A 6000-nucleotide genomic window follows, 5' to 3' on the forward strand; every position below is an offset into this window, starting at 1 on the left:
CTTTCTAACATAAGGAAACCTGAGTGTGTCTGTAGTATTTCCCCCTCCTAAATGCCTTTTACCAAGGCATGCACCCATTTCTTAGAAATAAAAATATTGTCTGAAACTTGCACTTTCTAGCAAGTTTATTATAGAATACAAATATCCAGATAAAACCCTGCAAATGATTTTAACAAGAACCCATTACAGAAAAGGAGTTCTTTGCTTTAAATTTCATGAATATTAAATGTAAACATGTTGGCATTTATTTGTTAGTTGTATCACTTGACAAAATAATTGAGAGACTTAATGAAGTGATTTAACAGTAATATAAAGATAAGAAGAGCCCCCCAAGATAATGCCAGGGGTCCCACTCTTCCCACAATGTAGTGATTATGTTCTCAATGTTTTTCTATTCTAAATTTAACTCAAAACTAGAGAAAATTCTTTATGATCGAATTAAATGTATAGTTAAAAGAAGGAAGAAATGTAAAAACACACAAAACAAGCCGCACTCTCCTCTGCATTTAGCTGTTGGGTGCAATCTCAAACACAAATTAGCATTTGGAGTTTGATTGAAGAACTGAATGTCTTTTCCCTGCCTAGTAAACCTTTGCTAGTCCAAAAGTTGAGTCCTTCCAACTGAAGGTTTGAATTAGAATTAAAATAATATAAAGTCAGGAGTGATGGTATGACCACAGGATTTTTTCTTTAAAAAAAAAAAAGTTATAATTGGTCTTTCCTAATCCTGGATTTTAGAGTTGGTGATTTTCATATAAGTCAGAAAAGGCTACCCACTCTAGTATTCTGGCCTGGAGAATTCCATGGACTGTATAGTCCACGGGGTCGCACACAGTCAGACACGACTGAGCAACTTTCACTTCACAGAACGCAATACATGTCCAATAAATATTAGCTATTGTTATTGTTCATATTATCCTCAACTTAAGTAGTGACTTACCCTTAGGATAGAGTCCAGCTAAGCTGGAAGCAATCTGATACACTGACAAGGGGCAGAAGGAGAAGAGATTGAAATGTAGACCATATAGAATAGGGACTGGTTTCATCTCTAGATTCTAAGCTCATTTGCAATCATACATGTATCTATTCATACATGGTTCAGGAATAGTCACAAAGTTTAACTGTAAAATAATTCTAGGTCAAAGTTCTACCACGGTTGTTGCCATAGCTGTTGCTGTAAACTTGTTGGTTTTTCTCTTTTTTCTCATTTGTCCTTTCCTAAAGCTTCCTATTTAAATGTCTTTGATGGTGATGGACAATCAAATTTTAAATGTTATTGTGACTTTCACATAGGCTCCAAATTCCTAGAAACAAAACTAATGAATAAGAGATTTGAATTAATTTAGGTACAAGCATCTTAAAAATAACCAAATAATTGCAACAAGAGAAAAAAGAAATCCTAACCCCTCCCTTACCCTTCGTTTTGTACTTGAATAAAACAAATCTCCCAATTAATGGAGTGACTTTTCTCAAAAAGCTCAAACTTTTTACTAGAAAAGAAAAAAAGAAAAAAGCAACTCCTTAGACTCAAAATGTTAAGCGTGAGCCTCCCTAGCAGGCCAGTGGTTGACTCTGCATTTCCACTGCAGGGGACCTGGGTTTGATCTCTGGTCAGGGAACTAAGATCCTATATGCTGCACGATATGGCCATAAAGAAAAAAATTTTTTAATGTCAAGTATGTATTGTCGTTGTTGTTTTAGTCATTCAGTCATGTCTGACTCTTTTATGATCTCATAGATTGTACCCATCAGGCTCCTCTGTCCATGGACTTCTCCATGCGAGACTACTGGAATAGTTGTCATTTCCTTTTCCAGGGGACCTTCCCAAGCCAGGGATCAAACCTGGGAGGCGGATTCTTGACCACTGGCCACCTGGTAGGCAGAGTAAGTGTGTATATACAAATATAAATTTTAAAAGTGAAATTTATTGTATTTATTTCATTTTAATCAAACATTTAATGTCACATATTACTTTCTTTTTTACATAACAATATTAAGAAAATATATCTATGAAATCCCAATTTCCTGGGGATGACAGCATTTGGATTCAAGTTGTCCCTTGATTATGTTACTTAGCCTTTCTGAAATTTACTCCTAAATTGCTCTCCATATCCAATTTTAAAATTCAAAGGGTTTAAAGTGAGAAAATATTATTTATCTCCATGAATGGCTCAGAGCTACGTTTATCTAAGTTTTTCTTTAGTGGTTTTATCCAAACAAGGTCTCAGACTTTAAAACTTCATTTGGAAAGACAAGTGATGTATATTCCTGCTCAGAGAGTGTTTCTCCATTTGTTCAGTGATTGCAAAGGTATTACATGTGTGTTAATATAAGGCTTTAAGAATCCTAGCTCAGGGAGAAAAGTTAACCCTCCCACCCCGAGGGTTACTTGCCAACTTTACTTTCATTTGATTCCAAGTTGAAACGTTTCCCAGTAGTCTCAAAGTTCTTTCACTGGTATTTTTTGAAATGGCTTGCTTTTTGCCCAGGAATTGCTTTCATCATGGGGTTACAGTCCATGCTCAGCATTTCTCTTCTTCTTAAAGCCGTTGAGCAGTTTCAGGGGTAAATCGTTTTCTGTTTGGCTCAGTGCCATTGGCTTGGAGAACCCTCAAGGACCACTGCCCCATCCGGGCCGCACACAGGGCACCCTGCTTCGGCATCTTTAAACTAGCTCTCTGAGCTGCAGAACATGTCAGCTCTGGTAATCCACTCTGGCATGTTACAGGCACCTGCAGCATCTGACAGGGACCTTTCTGCAAGTACATGTGGGGGTCGGCCTTGTAAAGTCTTTATCACTTGCAGATTATTGCAGAGTGGCTACGAGCTGTGGTGTGATCCTGTCACATGGAGAGACTGGTCACATTTCCAGAACACCAGGGAAGGGACACCTGCAGACTTAGTACTCATGGGCTTTTCAAAAACGTCTGTGTTACTCCAGGAAAACAACTCAACTAAATCTAATCATTGATCTGAGAAACAATCTGAGAGGAATGTATCAGCTGACATTTTGGTCTAGGATTTTGTGAAAATCAAGCACAAATATTTTTTAAATTGACTAATATTTCCCCTTTTTTCCTAGAAATGTATAGAGTTACAAAAAGAATCTCCTCTCAGGTCTTCTAGAAACTTCTTGCATATTATTTAAATCCATTTTAAAAATTATTTTAAATATTTAAATTGTATTTGGTTCTATTATTGTCTTTTCCTCTCATCTCCACTGTCATTAGCTAGCTACTGTTTTTTTTTATGCATAAAATGTCAAACCTGCCAACATAATACCAAATCAAACCAAACAATAATCTGTGATGGATGGTTTTCCTTATATCATTTCTCCTATCATTTCTCTTCCTAATTCTCTAATTTACATGACTTCTCTTATGCATTAGCTGCCTTCTCTTTTCTCTTAATAATATTGTTCTAATTTCATCATTTATTCTGTTCTAAGAAAGGTGCTCTATTAATTGTACTAGCGCCCTTTCATTACTTTTTCATGTAATGGATACCCTCACCCATTCGACTTAAGACATTTCTGTAGTCCTCAGATTTTGCTCTTCCAAACTCTTCACATCATTCTGCTATACTCAGGAGCTCTGTGCTTTATTCTATTTGTAACCATTAGGCATTCCTTCCTGCTGGAAAATGGAGCAAACCAACAACCAACACCTTTTTTTTTCCTGTCTTAGCTCTTAAATAGTTATTTCCAACTCTACATACATTCTTCCTATATTTGCATCTTCTTAAGATTCTTCAAAATGTATTTGCATTGTTCTCTTTTGAATTCAAGCTTATTTGCAGAAGCTTCCTTCAAAGTAGCTGCAAGAGTTCCTTTCCATCTTTAGGATGCAATTTCATATATTTATTACCCACTGATGTTATTTTGCTATCTTGTCCCTTTCCCACTTCTTTCTCTTTGAGAAGAGCCAGCTCTCCCATCATGACTTTAAATGGGAAAGTTGAAGCATCTCTTTCTCTGTCTCTTTCCCTCTTGTTCAAATGGTAGAACAACAAAAACTAAAAGTCACTGTAAGGGGAAGCTCTGAAATGATTATTCTCAGTCTTTTGTTTCTCTTGGATGAAAAACCACTAGGATCCTTTAAAATCTATTTACCTGATCATTCTAGAGGCAGTAAGTTTCTTAAGATGCTGCACATAGTCACATGAAGCTAAAGATACATCTATATGTATAACTATAAACATAGACAAACATTAGATAATTTAAATAGAAACATAAAGCAAGAAAATGTAAAATACAGTCTAAATAAGACTTGCCATGTGGTTAACAGGCAGAATATTTCTTCCATGAGGTTGTTTTTAAAGCATGAATGCTTGTAGACCACATGTCTTTTCTTTATCACATGAGATTTAATATCTTTTAAAATGTCTCCATATTCTGACACAGAGTTTGTATGACAATTAGGGCAACGTAACACTATATAAGTGAGGTTTTTGCCCAAATACCAAAAGACACTGAAAATAATTTACCTTTGCAAATGTTTGATATAATCCTTTGACACACTGTCTCACAGGTTTTCACAACAACTTTGTGATGGAGTAGAGATTGTCATTATTAAACTCCCAACATTTCAGATAATACAAGAAGCTCAAACCTTGTCCCGTGGCACACAGTGACAGCTGGCTCCAGCATGGTCTGCCACAGACGAAAGCACAGCTCTCTCCACTTTGGGACTGGTGTAGGATGCTGGCCTTACATCCATGCTGGCCTTAGTTTACATTCAGGTTTTAAATAAGGAGTCTCAGATGTAAAGCCATTTCTTAGCTACTAAAGCAGTTCTCTATGCTTTAGAAGGATACTTAATCTTTCTCTCTTTCACTTTCTTCCCTCATAAAATCAGCAGGTGCTTCTCAATGGCCTTTCTGCTCCCTTTGACTCTCACAGCCTCAGATATAAATAACACCACCACTAATACCAGTAACTTTCACCACTAGCCTCAATTATATTTTTGTCTTAATTATTCATCCCTAACTCATATTATAGATTCCTTTTTGCCTTATCCCATTTGGCCTCCCAGCTTTAGTTTTGGCCTGGGGAATAGGTTAAGGTTTGTGTCCACAAATATTGACTATCTGCTGCCTCCGATGTGCTCGGTACCAAGGCTGCTGATCTGCAATGAGGAATCTTTCTTCCTCCCAAGCCCAGAGACCACCATCCAGGTATACATCACATCAGCTCTGCCTTCCTCTCTTCTTTCCTCCAGGTTCTGGGCTGAGGAAGCCGGCCTTTCATCTCACCATCTTCCCCTTTCTAAAACTTTTAAACTCACCCTCAAGAAGAATCCTTCTCCCCAGAGAAACAGCACTACTGCTTTTCATTATCTTGTTCCCCCTCTGCCAAACTTTCTTCCTTAATTCCACTTCAAGATGTCCTCAGTGTTCAATCTGTAATTCACAGTTTCTCACACTCTCATCTTGTGGCATGAAGCCAATGGGTGTCGGTAGGACCCCTGGAGGGATGGAGAGCATCTTGCAAACACGAGCGAAGGAGGAGAGTAGATGTCACAGTGACACTGATCTGTCTTTATTATCTGGCAGCGTTGGCCGCCTAGAGCAGTGTAAAGTAGGAATGAGAATTCCCCATGCAAACTGCACCTAAGGGAAACACCCTTCTGAGGACCTGAGTTCAAGTCTCAGCTCTGACAATCTCTTCCTGAATGACCTTGCAGCAAATAATCTTCTTTTAACACAGGAGTGCTTTAACAGTGTACATTTTAAATAAGTCTTTTTGAGAGTGGGGCTCAAACGAGCTCATTTGTATGGGTGGATTCAGTAGGGGCTTTGTGAGCTGAGCTAAAGACATTTCTGAGAGCAGCAGAGGAGGCTGTGTATCTGGGAGACAAGGGTAGGAGCAAGAGATGGAAGAGAGATTCAGAAAAGGAGATGAAAGGGGGCACAACGGTCAATTCTACATATTCTGTAGTTTTGCACAGGACCCCTCAGCAGTTCACAGCTCCTGATACTGCTCTCTGGGACCCCGCAGTG

This window comes from Oryx dammah, unplaced genomic scaffold (genome assembly GCF_014754425.2).
Source record: "Oryx dammah isolate SB20612 unplaced genomic scaffold, SCBI_Odam_1.1 HiC_scaffold_4, whole genome shotgun sequence".
Taxonomy (NCBI): domain Eukaryota; kingdom Metazoa; phylum Chordata; class Mammalia; order Artiodactyla; family Bovidae; genus Oryx; species Oryx dammah.